Source organism: Pelophylax lessonae (genome assembly GCF_965119305.1).
Source record: "Pelophylax lessonae genome assembly, chromosome: 7".
Classification (NCBI taxonomy): Eukaryota; Metazoa; Chordata; class Amphibia; order Anura; family Ranidae; genus Pelophylax; species Pelophylax lessonae.
The window spans coordinates 23,206,292-23,221,876 of NC_138774.1; the positions used below are offsets into that span (position 1 = coordinate 23,206,292).

Consider the following 15,585-nt stretch of genomic DNA (forward strand, 5'->3'; position numbering starts at 1 on the left):
CCTTAGAGATTGGTACCACATTGCCCAATTTTGCAAATCCTGGCTTAGCTCCAATAACACAGGAGATCAATCCATCACTGCTAAGGGAACCTCTAAAAAGAAGAACTCTAGTTATGAATGGCTGCTATAGACAAACAACTTGTAGTGACCAAGGCAACCCTTTGATGACGTTTGCTTATTGGTACTGTTTTGCCCAATTTTGCTAACATAGGCTTGTTTCCTAATAATGCAGGAAATCCATCCATTACTGCTAAAGGGACACCTAACAAGAAGAACTCTAGTTGAGAATGGCCGCTTCAGACAAACAACTTGTGGTGCCCAAAGCAACCCTCTGATGATGCTTGCTGATTAGTACCTTATTGCCCAATTTTGCTAATACCGGTTTGTTTCCTAATAATGCAGGAGATCCATCCATCACTGCTAAATAAATCCCTAACAAGCAGAAATCTAGTTAATGAACACTATAGCCAAACATCTGGTAGTGCCCACAGCAGCACAAATCTAAGCTAAGGTGATGGAAGGCAAACCAGTTGTCCTGACCAATGGTTCCCTGCAGATTGGTATAGTTTTGCCTAATTTTGCCAATCCTGGCTTAGTTTCTAATAACACAGTAGATCCATCACTGCTAAGGGAACCTCTAAGAAGAAGAACTGTAATTGGGATTGTTTACCTTAGCCATGCAACTTGGGGTGCTCAAAGCAACCCTATGATGATGCTTGCTAATTGATATCGCTTTGCTCAATTTTGCTAATATAGGCTTGTTTCCTAACAATGCAGGAAGTCCATCCATCACTGCCAAAGGAACCCCCAACAAGAAGAACTCTAGTTGAGAATGGCTGCTATAGGCAAACAACTGGTAGTGCCCAAAGCAGCACAAAGCTAAGGAAAAGCAATGGAAGGCAAACTAGTTGTCCTGCTCAACTGCACCCTGCAGATTAGTATCATTTTGCCCAATATGCGTAATTCTGGCTTGATTCCAAACAATCGAGGACTTCTAATCACTTCTAAGGGAACAAGAACTCTAGTTGAAAATGGCTACTATAGCTACGCAACTTGTGGTGAGGAGCACAGAGATGTGTAGCCGCTCAGGTGTACGTCTCAAATAACCTGGTGCTGGTCGGATCCACAGTCCAGAAGCACATGAAAGTATAAGAAGTAAGACCGCACTCCAGTTGATAATTTGTTGAAAACAAAGATGGTTTCCTTTACTCCTCACAGTAAAAGCATGACAGACAGTGAACAAGCAGACGTATTGGTTGACGCGTTTCACGACATTCCCAGTCGCTTACTCATAACCATACTATAGCTACGCAACTTGCGGTGCCCAAAGCAGCTAAGCTCTCCTCTTTTACACAGATTAATTTCTTGCTTTACTGGTTATACCCTAGTATAGAATACTATGATTTCACATTAAATCATTTCAGAAACAGTAAAAATTTTCTGGGGAAAAAACAAAAATAAAAATAATATACAGTATCTCACAAAAGTGAGTACACCCCTCACATTTTTGTAAATATTTTATTATATCATTTCATGTGACAGCACTGAAGAAATTACACTTTGCTACAATGTAAAGTAGTGAGTGTACAGCTTGTATAACAGTGTAAATTTGCTGTTCCCTCAAAATACCTCAACACAGCCATTAATGTCTAAACCGCTGGCAACAAAAATGAGTACACCCCTAAGTGAAAATGTCCAAATTGGGCCCAAAGTGTCAATATTTGGTTTGGCCACCATTATTTTCCAGTACTACCTTTTGGGCATGGAGTTCACCAGAGCTTCACAGGTTGCCACTGGAGTCCTCTTCCACTCCTCCATGATGACATCACAGATATGGGGATGTTAGAGACCTAGCACTCCTCCATATTCTGTTTGAGGATGCCCCACAGATGCTCTTTAGGTCTGGAGACATGTTTGGCCAGTCCATCACCTTTATCCTCAGCTTCTTTAGCAAGGCAGTAGTCGTCTTGGAGGTGTGTTTGGGGTCCTTATGTTGGAATACTGCCCTGCGGCCTAGTCTCTGAAGGGAGGGGATCATGCTCTGCTTCAGTATGTCACAGTACATGTTGGCATTCATGGTTCCCTCAATGAACTGTAGCTCTCCAGTGCCAGCAGCACTCATGCAGGCCCAGACCATGAAAATCCCACCACCATGCTTGACTGTAGGCAAGACATTTGCTTTGTACTCCTCACCTTGGTGCCGCCACACATGCTTGACACCGTCTGAGCCAAATAAGGTTTATCTTGGTCTCATCAGACCACAGGACATGGTTCCAGTAATCCATGTCCCTAGTCTACTTGTGTTCAGAAAACTGTTTGCAGGCTTTCTTGTGTATAATCTTTAGAAGAGGCTTCAGACAGCCATGCAGACCAATTTGATGCAGTGTGCGGCGTATGGTCTGAGCACTGACAGGCTGACCCACCACCCCTTCAACCTCTGCAGCAATGCTGACAACCTCTGGATATGACTCTGGGCATGTGCACTCAACTTCTTTGGTTGGCGACTTTGGCAAGGCCTGTTCTGAGTGGAACCTGTCCTGGTAAACTGCTGTATGCTCTTGGCCACCGTGCTGCAGCTCAGTTTCAGGGTCTTGGCAATCACCGGGGAGGGAAAATTGCTAATTGGGTCCAATTTGGCCATTTTTCACTTAGGGGTGTCCTCGCTTTTGTTGCCAGTGGTTTAGACATTAATGGCTGTGTGTTGAGTTATTTTGAGGGGACAGCAAATTTACACTGTTATATAAGCTGTACACTCACTACATTACATTGTAGCATAGTGTCATTTCTTCAGTGTTGTCATATGAAAAGATATAATAAGATATTTACAAAAATGTGAGGGGTGTACTCAATTTGGTGAGATACTGTGTGTGTGTGTATATATATATATATTTTTATATATATATATATATATATATATACTGTATATATATATAATGCTACCTAACACAGAAACTGTTTGTGTCTCTTGTGTGCAACTGAGTGATCGGCTTAAGAAATAAAAAAAAATAAAAATCCCTTCCCAGCAGGTTAACTTTCCCGTCAGCAGTCTCTTCAGAGAGATCTTTTAGTTCTAATGATGTTTCTTAGATGAACAAACATTTGCCTGAAAATTTCTGGTTTCTTCAGACCATTATTTCATGTCTGTAGGTTGTCATAATATACTGATTCTGCTCAATCATTGGCTAGTTAACATAATCTACCTTTTCTATTTCAAAGTTTAAAAAGTGACTTGACCCTGCAGGATTCAGCCTGTTTTGCCTGATGATGTTTGTGGCCAACGCAGAAAACCTAAATTGATATTGATAGGTGGCAGGAGAAGAGGACAGTCTCCCAAGCAACTCTCTGTCTATGCCAATCTCCTACAACCTGTCCAAGCATCCAGACCTAAGTATGAAGCATGGTATGTCACAACCCATTACCGATTCCTGATCAAGGAAGGGACTTGTATGCAAAATAGATTGATTCTGGACACATTTCCTAGAGCCAGTTATTCTCCGGAGAAAATCCTCTTTTACTTCATTGGCTTGTAAACAGGTTCATCTTTACACCAGTTAAAATGATTTAGCCACTGTCTGAAGACAGAGTTCTATATAGAGAGGGGTTGAGGGGATTAAAATATTTAATCTGCATTTTATTTTTTTTTATTTTTATTTATTTTTTTAATAGCAGAGAGATGTTTATGTCAAGATCATGACTGGTGAGAAGCATATGCATATAGCTATATAAATAAATTAAAACAGCCTTTCTCAACCTTTTTAAGGAATCCTTGAATTAACCTTAACCACTTAAGCCCCGGAAGATTTTACCCCCTTCCTGACCAGGGCCTATTTTGCGATTCGGCACTGCGTGACTTTAACGGACAATTGCATGGTCGTGCGACGCTGTACCTAAACGAATTTGGCGTCCTTTTTTTCCACACACAGAGCTTTCTTTTGGTGGTATTTGATCACCTGTGCGATTTTTTGATCATGCGCTATAAACAAAAAAAGAGCGTCAATTTTGCAAAAATAACAATATTTTTCACATTTTTTTTATATGAAATTCCCCAAAAAAAATGTAAAAATCAAAATTTTTTAACATTTTAGGCCAATTTTTTTTTTTTACCATATGTTTGGTAAAAAAAAAAAAATTGCAAAAAGCGTATTTTGATTGGTTTGCGCAAAAGTTATCGCGTTTACTAACAAAGGGAAAGATTTTTGTAATTTTTGTTGTTTTTTTTAGCGCGTAATGGCGGCGATCTGCGATTTTTTTTGTGGGACTGCGACATTGGGGCGGACAGATCGGACCCTTGACTGACATTTTTGACACTTTTGGGGTTACCAGTGACATTACTACAGTAATCAGTGCTATATATATGCACTGTTACTGTAAAAATGACACTGGCAGTGAAGGAGTTAACTGTATTGGAGAGGGAGGGGTTAAGTGTGTCCCTAGGGGCGTGATTCTAACTGTGGCTTGATGTGTAAGAACAGAGATCAACGGTCCTACATAGTAGAACCGCTTGATCATCATTCTTACACAGGGAGAACTGACAGGCAGCTTTGTTTACATTAGCCACCTGCCTTTCTCCCGCTGTCACGCACGCGCGGGGGGTCCGTGACCGCGCGGGAGCGCGCCTCCGGCGATGCGCGCTCCCTCCCAAAACCCTCACAGGTTAGCGACGTAGCCCTACGTTACTCTGCCTGTGAGGGGCTGACGTAAATAGTCGTGCAGCAGTCAGCAAGTGGTTAAGGTCTCAGAGAACCCCTGCTAATAGTTATATCTACAACTATATTACCATGAACAGTAGGTTGAAGAGTGTCCCTTGACTCGCCATGCTCAAATGCAGATGTGGGCTCTTTTAACTACTTTTCCAACAACCTCTTGGGTCCCACAACCCCCTGGGTTTCCACCAACTCCTTTATATGACCAGAGATGATAAATGTCCCTGTTTCCAGCCCTTGAAAGCTCAGAGAGATGGCACCTGATGAAACAGAGGTGGCTGGTATTGTGTCCTGCAGCTATATGTATGGATCTCATCTGTTGTTTATGGCAGGAGCCCAAAAGCATGCAGCTTCTAAGAAGACCCAGCTACTGTGGGAAGTATTACTCCAAATGCCACCAGAGTACTGCACTCTAAGTGGGATGGTTCTGTATCTCTTTCCTCCCACCTGTGGTACCATCCTTGTTCTCCTATGTACCTACCCTGGCCTCCTCTATGAAAGACATTGTCACAGAGGCTGGGGGCATAGTCCAGAAATACCACCCTATGGACATTTCAGACAGTAGTCTGTGGTTTCCATCTCTAGGGGCTTACTCAGGAAGAACATAGTCTTTAGACTAGTTTTCAATTGGTGAATGGTCTGGTTTATATTCTCAAAAAAACAAGGTGATTGTAAAGGTAAACATAAAATATGTCTATACTTACCTGCTTTGTTCAATAGAATTGGACAGAGCGGCCCTGAACCTCCTCTTCTCAGGTCCCCCACTGGCGCTCCTGGCTCCTCCTCTATGTCCAGTGGGGGGCACTTGTGCGTATTCGCTCCTGAGCCTCGCTGCTGCATCCATTGACACAGATAGCGGGACTCGCCCCCCCCCCCCCCCCCCATGTCCTCTGCTCCCTCCTCACTGGCTTTGATGACAGCACTGGGAGCCGATGGCTCCCGATGCCTCTGAAAAACATAAGAGACCAGGAAGTGAGGGGAGAGAAGAGCTGCAGACGTGCACAGCGCTGGGTCAAATGAGGGCTCAAGTAGGGGGAGGGGGGATGCTAATGCCTTAACATTTTTACCTGAAGGCAAGAAATTAATTCAGGTAAAAAATGTTTGGGCTTTAGAACCACTTTATCTTCTTGAGTTGCCCATTCCTTTTTTCTTTTTTTCCTCAAATTGTTTAGAAATATTCTTGTACTATATAAGGCAGCTATAGAGGGTACAAATGTTGAAGCATTAGTTTTTAATGGGTTGTTATAGCAGTGATCTGTGGCAATTTCATTCAATGTGTCCCCAGTTTTTGACTGTCCCTGAATAACATGTCCCCATTCCTATACAACTACTGCAGTATGTCCTCTGTCACTGACCATTTGTTGTAGCATATCTATAGTCACAGAGCATGCTTTGTTGCATGTCTGAAGTCTCTGACAGCTTTCTGTAGCATTACATTACATGAATATTGAAGGAGAAGTACAGCCAAAGCTCGTTTTACTGTACTACTCCTATGGATCACAGAAGTGCAGTTCGTTTTGCTCTCTCGTGACCCGTTTGTAGCAGAGAGCAGGCTGAAGTCCGCTCTCTGCTGACGTCACAGAGGCGGTCCAGGCTCAAGCAAGATTGCAACAATGGAGTTGGGATCCATCCACATGCCTGGACCAGCACCCAACTTAGCCTCTCAGCGAGCTGCTGAGAGCCTGAGCCGGCTGCTCCCGCCCCCTCCAAAGCCCAGCACTCCAGTGAGTGTGGGGGAAAGGGGCAGAGCAGTGAGTGACAGTCAGCAGTTCTCTGCTCAGGGAGCTGTAAGAACCGAGCGACTGGCAGTGTTTGATCACTCGGTTCTCAGTGTTAGAGCAGGCGGGGGACAAATACAGCATCAGACCAATGCTGCATCAACCTAGGTAAGTTTAATTGGGGGAAAAAAACGTCCATACTTCTCTTTTAAGTGGCGGCCCTTCAACAGGGCCGAGACAAGGGGTGGGCAGGAGGGACGGCTGCCCTGGGCACAATGGCTTATTCCAGGGATGTGGGTGCCCTGACCCTAACCCTAAGGGAAGGGGGGTGGGCAGCTTGGCATCTTTGCCCTGGGCGCTGGATGGCATTCCCTGGCACTGCCCTCAAGGCAGCACTTGAGGATCCCTATTTTTTGAAAGTTGAAAAAACACTTCCTTTCCTGACAGTGGGCATGCACAGGACCGCTGATAGGGGGGGGGACCATCAGCCCTCTTGTAGGGGGCCCCGAGCACACAGGGGAGCCCACACAGAGAGGGGGATTAGTGATGGACAAAAAATACAGAAATCTTCCTCCAGCACCTGAATCTGATCTGTCCCTCTCCCTGCTATCAGCTTTTATCTGTTGAGAAAGAGACAGTTTAACCTCAGGCAACGAGGGGGGTTCTTTACTGTTAGGGCTACAAGATTGTGGAATTCTCTACCACAAGAGGTGGTTTCTGCGGGAAGTATGGTGGCTATCAAAAGACTCTTAGACGTACATCTCAAGGATCAGAACATTAAGGGCTATGTGAGATGATTACAGCCACACACACCTACACAGGTTGAACTGGATGGACTATTGTCTTTATTCAACCTCACCTACTATGTAACTATATAACTATGTAGTTGTCCCTCACTAATCCCCCTCCCTTGTGTGGGCCCCCCTCCCAGCATTTATCTCTGCTCAGGAGTTTATTTGTAAATTGTAACTTTGTTTCTCTCTCTCTGTCACTCTGATCACTGAGCTCCAACTGCCCAGCCTGTATATTTTTCTCATCTCATCTTTTTTATTTAACATAGTTTTTTTTTTTTTAGATTTAGCAGGAATTATGTGAGTTATGTTATATTTGTGTCTGATAATAGTGATTTTGTTGTAATTTTAGCTAAATATATCTTTAATATTTTCTTGAAGGAGCCTTGCCAGGTAGTCTGTACAGGGCCCCGCGATTTCTAACAGCAGCCCCGGGCATGCATAAGGAGAAAGATAAGAGACGCTGCTCTACCAGTAAACCTGTCAGTCGAAATGCGTTAATGGGGAGGTCCCATAGGTGGGGACTCTTGTAGTGATTGCTTGTGCAAATAAACAAGGACTAATGTGATGTCATTGGTGTGTGGTGGCTCTTTTCTTTCTCCTTGTGTATTTGAAGCAAGAATGGCTCCACTTGCCACCTGCACCTGATGATATTGAGGCAGAGGGGGAGGATTCAGCTTAGGGTAGGAGAATAAAAAATCACTATACACATTCTCTAAGTGGAAGTGCATGTTGGGTGAAAAACTCTTCTACTTTCAGAGCAGTCCCTATGAAACAGTTCATTAGTTAACCACTTAAGCCCCGGAAGATTTTACCCCCTTCCTGACCAGGGGGTATTTTGCAATTCGGCACTGTGTGAATTTAACGGACAATTGCGCGGTCGTGCGACGCTGTACCTAAACGAATTTGACGTCCTTTTTTTCCCACAAACAGAGCTTTCTTTTGGTGGTATTTGATCACCTGTGCAATTTTTTGATCACGCGCTATAAACAAAAAAAGAGCAACCATTTTTCAAAAATAACAATATTTTTCAAAATTTTTTATATGAAATTCCCCCCCCCAAAAAAAATGTAAAAATCTAATTTTTTTTACATTTTTGGCCAATTTGTTTTCTGCTACCTATGTTTGGTAAAAAAAATCACAATAAGCGTATTTTGATTGGTTTGCGCAAAAGTTATTGTGTTTACTAACTAAGGGAAAGATTTTTGTCATTTTTGTTGTTTTTTGTTTTTTTTTTAACGAGTAATGGCGGCGATCTGCGATTTTTTTTGCGGGACTGCGACATTGTGGCAGACAGATCGGACCCTTGACTGACATTTTTGACACTTTTGGGGGATACCAGTGACATTTCTACAGTAATCAGTGCTATACATGTGCACTGTTACTGTAAAAATGACACTGGCAGGGAAGGGGTTAACTTTATTGGAGAGGGAGGGGTTAAGTGTGTCCCTAGGAGCGTGCTTCTAACTGTGATTGGATGTGGCTGTGTGTGTAACAGCACAGATCAACGGTCCTACATAGCAGGACCGTTAGATCGGTGCTTTTACACAGGGAAGAATGACAGGCGGCTTTGTTTACATTAGCCGCCTGCCTTTCTCCCTTCTCAGCAGACGATCGCGAGTGACCGGCGGACATCGGGTCCGCCGGTCACACGCACGGAGGTGTCCGTGAACGAGCCAAGGCAGGAGCGCGCCTCCAGCGGCGTGCGCTCGCTCGCTATAGGCTCCCAGGCTAGTGACGTACCGGTACGTCACTTTGCCTGGCCGGGGCTGACCACCGCAGTATATGTACTTGCGGCGGTCGGCAACCCGGTTAAAAAACACAGTTTTGTGGATTTTTCCCTCATCGATCAAGATTTTGTGGTGTTTCAAGTAAACACTTTACTTTAGCAATCTGAAGCAATAATGCTTAGCTGGAAAGCAAAATTCTTCTTCTGAATCTTTAGTTTTGAAACAAATATCACAACTACAAAAGCCATATTGTAGCATATCTCTCAGAAATTCCTTTTTATGAACCAAGAAGTTTACAAAAATCACAGCCGTTCATCATTACTCTATATGACCAAAGGAAAGTGTTAGTGGTGAAAATCCAAATACATTTGAGAGTTTTCAGAACATCAAACAGCCGGGAGAAAATCTTTCATATGACCTTGCTCTTAAAGTTGATGGCATTGTATAGCAAAGATCAAAAGTCCTTGTCTAGAAGACTTTTAAAGGATCTGTCCTGATATTTTTAGTTGTAGATGGATTCCAGCATGTTAAATAATGCACTGGCTATCTTTATCATTATAAAAGTTCTCATGGAAAGATAAGGGCCTCTGAATTCTTTTGTCCGTCCACCACTTGCAGCCCTTGGAAGGGACCTCACTTTTTACGACTGTATTATTTTACAGAGACTACAACAGATAGACAGATTCAGGTAGAGCTATAGGCAAAACTTTTTTTTTTTTTTTTTCATTTTGGATAGAGCAAGGAAGGTCATTAACAGGGGAGGACTGGGCCAGGGGGCAGGGGGGCAATTGCCCCCTGGGCTGCTCTGATGCCCCATAAAAAGGCTGCACCGCTTTTGCCACAGACATGCCTAAAGGATTCTCGGTGAAGAGAAATAAAAAATTCCCACTGCTGACTTACTGAGTGCGGGATGAAGACAAGGACAGAGCGCACCCCCCCCCCCCCCACAGCATTGATGGTGTAAACTGTGTCTGAGCAGAGGCCGGTTCCAATCCCCCCTGAAGACTCTCCTACCCTAGGCAGCCCTGACCAAGTTGTCCCAGCTCCCCCCTGCTGGCTAGGTCAGGAACCCGGATTTGGCCAGTGAGTAGAGAGTACCTGGAGCGTAGCTTCAACCTGGAATGAGGGTCAGGAGGAGCCTGGGAAGAGGGAGAGTGGGAGGGGGGCTGAGTCACTGCACCATGGGGATCTGGTTTGTATTTGCCCCCTAGGCCAAAAGTTGCCAGTCAGCCCCTGGTCGTTAACCCCTGTACGTTTTATTTTTGCCATCTTCGTCCTATTGGGGAGATTTACCTTCACTTCTGGTCCCATAGACAAACAGGAAGTGAGAGAAGATACCTGGAAATTAAGGGAGATTCTTGGGGACCCCCCGGTGACCAGAACTGGTGTCAACATTAGAAGACTTCCCCTCTATTATTTTTATGGGGACAACCCACAATTTGGGATTTGCTTTTACTTTCACTTTCAATAAAAATGGTAAACAGGACAAAGAGAGCGGGTGAATCTCCTTATCGGGGGCACAGACCGTAATAAAAATCTGACAGGTGTTCTAATCTTTGTAAAGGAGGGGGAAGTTTGGGACTTTGAGTGAGGAGCACAATGGGACCAATTGTGTGCCTCCATCCCGGTTCAGTAGCCATAAAGGCCATAAAACTCATTCAAAGTCCCAAACTTCCTTTATGTGTTCTAATCTTTCTCCCCTCTATCCAAAACTAAAAGAAAGTTGTGCCTTTAGTTATACTTTGACATTCCATTTCTTGGCTCTGACAGGGTCTAGAGCTGGCAGATCCCAGTGGGAGGTCTTACTTAGGGATCCTCAGGAGATCCATAAAATCGGCAGAATGAATCCACTGGTGCTCAGAGATCTGAATGATTGGTGTAAGGAGCTTGCACACCAACCGCATCTCTGCTTTGAAGTTTGGTTGGCCATATGCAATGACTATGGGTTCAACTGAAAAAGTGCACAATGTTGGGAACGGCGCTATCACTTGAAATATTCAATAATAAAAAAAGTGTATTTTGTGCGCATTAATAAAAGATAAACTGCATAAAATCATCCGTATTTGATAAGGTGCATATAGTGCATACAGTGCGTGTGCCCCTTTAAATACAAAGTGCTATGTGCTGGTTAAAAACTTCAACAAACAATGCATGGGCTGTGTTTAGTGTACCATATCATATATCACATATGCATATAAAGTGCTGAGTGCTAGTGTTGCAATAAACCACGTGAGTGATAATGTGCTTTTTAGATAATAGATATGGCGCCTGTGGATCCCCACAAATAGCACCGCTGCTTACCGCACATGTAAGGCAGATAACTCAGCCGTTCCTCGGTCACTAAAACACAAAAGAAGCCTCCATTGCGTAGTATATGATGGTTGTATTAGAGCAAGTAGCATCCACTCACATTTTGGGAGTTCACTATCAGCATAAGGTGTTCGCCGAGTTGCTTCCGCGTTCCAACGGCTCAAACCACCGCTACCGGAAGTGACGTACTGACGTAACAAAACCACGCCCTACGCGTTTCATCATACGTCATCTGGAGCGTCAATTGGGTTCAACTGGCTGCTCCCTAGCACAACCTCTCTCAACCTTTTTACCCCTTTTACCCCTGAGGAACCTTTGATATAATTTTCAGGTCTTTGGAGACCCCTGATAAAAGCAATTCAATGAGGGCAAGTAGGAAAAACACCTGTTATATCTCTGGCCCCGAGGAAGCCTTGAGCGAAATGCGTCGGCTTGCTGGGGACCTTCATTGACCGTGCTCCATCTGAGACCTTTATACCATCTAGCTATACAGGCTATTAGCTTTCCTTTATTGGGAAATATTTCTATCTTGTGACCTTATCCACACTTTTTGGTTTTATATTCTTTTTTTGTTGTCTCTTTGCAACATGTGCATTTTTGCCCATGCCTTTTTAAAGTTGTAAACTAAAATATATTTTTTATATATCTTGGTTTTGTCGTGATCCTTCTCCTCCCATTGGCCCACAAAGCCCCACTTTCTTCTTTCCACAATTGTTTTGTATCCTATTTAGGGGTATGGGCCCTACTACCTGTTGTGCCTACCTGTTATATTAGTGGTCAATGGGAAGAATGCCCCTTATACAGATAACTAAAAAAAATATTGGGTGCCATATCATTGACTGCCTAGTGGCATTAGACTCATAATTATGGAGGCACTATTAGATAATAGACTGATCAACCACAACTCAAAGGACCCCTTGCAACATCTGGAGGACATTTAGATGAAAATGGCTGTCCTAGCATTATCCACTACATCTAGCTCTTATTCACCATGCCATTCCATGTTCATTCACCATGCCTAAGCAGCATCTCTCTGTCCAAGTACCATGGTGCAAGAGCTATTTATGTAGCCAGAGTCTTGGAAACATGTGCATTGAAACAGTGGACTTGTACCAGATTGCTGATAGGTTAGTTGGATTGTCTGTAAAAGGGCACCCTTCTTATGAATATTTGGTGCCCTTCTTAGAGCATTGTGCAGATATAGCAAGGACTACAGTGCCCCGGGAGATAACTAACTGCTTGCTGACGGTTATCTTAATAGTATCCCATTGATTTCAGTGCTTTGCAAATGAGAGGACTGTCACCAGGCAATTAAATCTCTCAGTAGTAAAGACTTTTAATTGCCAATGTATCTTTAGGCTTAATGTTGTCCACCTTGGCCATAAAATCCAAGTTCTGACCTTTATTTCAATCTAAACCTCTCTCCCTCATCCCTGTCCTGGCACTAGGTTAGTAGATGTTTGGGTATCTGGCTTAGCCCTGGCTATGCTGTTGCTCAAGCCCTTGGCATTGTATCTGATTGGCTGGCTGGACCCTTGCATTGACCTCACTACACCTGAACTACATGGCATTCTCCTTCAGGACCTGCTGTAGTCCTGTTGGCTCTCAGTCTAGTCCTTGCTAGGATATGGTCACTGAATCCAGACTTCACAATCCACCAACTGGACGCACCAAATTACAATTTAAACACATAGGATTTTATCACATGGTGGCTGCTAAAGTTCAAGAACGCTGCAATAATGGTTTTAAAACAGAAGTTGATACTCCTTACAATCAGTTTCTTGGATGTATTCTTTGAAGCAAGCCTTTTACTTTAAAAAGCCCATCAAGCTGATATAAAATGTGCAGTGAGCCAGCAGGTACCTTTATTTATCTCTCCGTCCCTGGGAGCACCTGAACTTCAAATATCTCATTCTCGTAAAAAAAATCTTAAGCTCTTGAAGTCCCACCCCTCTCAAGGAATTTCTGGTAGCAGCATTGACCAATAGAAACATTCAGTGCCTTGCATGTCACTGTTTAAATTTATATATATATATATATATACATACATACAGGGCTTTTTTTTCAGAGAATAGGTGCAGGAACTCTCCTCTCCCAAGTAACCCCCTTGTCTCTGCCCCCTACCTACCTCCAAGAACTGCCCCCTGTTTCCACCTCATACCCACCTCCCAGTACCACCCCTTTTAGAACAGAACCAAGTATCGTTAATCAGTGCTAAGTAATCTATATGGAATTTGGTAATCATAATAAGAAAGGCAGTAAAATGGATCCCATGCAGCCAGCAACAATAGCCCCCCCCCCCCCCCCAAGCAAAAATAGATTCCCCCAGCAATAATAGACACCCCCAACAATAATAGATCCTCCCCCCCAGAAACAATAGACCGCTTGCAAAAAATACCACCCCACAACAGACCCCACCAGCAACCATAGATCTCCCAGCAGCCAGAAATTATAGACCCTCCAGCAGCCAGCAACAATAGAACTCTCCTCAACAGTAGATTGCTCACAGCAACAATTGACCACCAGCAACACAAGACCCCCCACATAAATAATACACCCCCTCCCTCAACAATAAATCCCCCCAACAATATTAGATCCCCTCAAAGCCAGCAATAATAGATTCCCCAGCAGCCAGCAATATAAGACCCCTCCCTCAACAGTAGACCCCTCCCAGCAACAATCGACAGAGTAGCAATATAAGATGGGGGGTGTCTCATATTTCTAGTGAGTCAATTTTTGCTGGGGGGGGGGTCTATTGGTACAATAGATCCCTGGTAGCTGGCTTTATTGGACCCTTCAGCAGGCCCACTATCCCCTGCCATTGTATACATTCAGTACTGGAGGTGCCGGAACTGCGTTCCCCCACGTTCTCGCTGAAAAAAAGCCCTGTATATATATATATATATATATATATATATATATATATTTGAGCAGGGCTACCATTTCACGGTATGAGTTGGTGGCACCTAGGGTTCTCACCAATGAGCGGCTCTGGGATGCTTGTACTATACTGAGAAGACCAAATTGTGAGTTTTCTCCAGAATTAGTAAATCCTGGAGTGGGTCCTAGAGCCCAGAGCCTATGTAGAGTATGGGGTGGGATAAAGCCTCCAACTATATATATATATATATATATATATATATATATATATATATATATATATATATATATATTTGAACAGGGATACCATTTCACGGTATGAGTTGGTGGCACCTAGGGTTCTCACCCATGAGCGGCTCTGGGTGAGACTTGTCAGTAAAAGCAAAAAAAGGAAGAGACCACTGTGGTACTCAGCAGAAGTGGCCCAAATCATTAAAAATAAAAAGCTAGCATTTTGTAATTATAAAAAAACCCAGAGCAATGAAGATAAGGAAATCTACAAGATTAGGCAGAAAGAGGCCAAGCAAGTTATAAGCACTTCTAAAGCGCAGGCAGAAGAAAAACTAGCTCAGTCTATGAAAAAGGGGGATAAGACATTCTTCAGATATATAAATGAAAAAAGGAAATTAAAACAAGGAATAACTAAATTAAAAACAAAGGACGGAAGGTATGTAGAAGAGAATAAAGGGCTAGCCGACTGCCTTAATGAATACTTCTGTTCAGTTTTTACAGAAGAAAAAGAAGGAGAAGGACCTCCACTTGAAAGGATGACTAATGAATCGTTTGATGCATGTGTCTTTACAGAGGAAGACGTTCTAAGATTGCTGTCTAAAGTGAAGACAAATAAGTCACAGGGTCCTGATGAGATACACCCAAGATTATTAAAAGAGCTTAGTGGTGAGCTGGCAAAACCATTAACAGATCTATTTAACCAATCATTAGTAACAGGAGTCGTCCCGGAAGATTGGAAATTGGCAAATGTTGTGCCCATTCACAAGAAAGGTAGTAGGGAGGAATCGAGCAACTATAGACCAGTGAGTCTGACATCAATAGTAGGCAAATTAATGGAAACCCTATTAAAGGATAGGATTGTGGAACATCTTAAATCCCATGGATTGCAAGATGAAAAACAACATGGGTTTACTTCAGGGAGATCATGTCAAACAAATCTTATAGATTTTTTTGACTGGGTGACTAAAATAATAGACGGTGGAGGTGCAGTAGACATTGCATATCTAGATTTTAGTAAGGCTTTTGACACTGTCCCACATAGAAGACTTATCAATAAACTGCAGTCATTGAGCATGGACTCCCATATCGTTGAGTGGATTAGGCAGTGGCTGAGTGACAGACAACAGAGGGTTGTAGTCAATGGAGAACATTCAGAACAAGGTCATGTTACCAGTGGGGTACCTCAGGGATCTATACTGGGACCAATTTTGTTTAATATCTT

General features: G+C 43.3%; 1 protein-coding gene across 1 annotated transcript in view; it reads right to left on the minus strand.

Annotated features, from left to right (window-relative positions):
* The window catches only part of DIAPH2 (diaphanous related formin 2), a 1,824,032-nt gene that overhangs the window by 492,502 nt on the left and 1,315,945 nt on the right, over positions 1-15,585 (minus strand). The gene's annotated exons all lie outside the window — the stretch shown is intronic.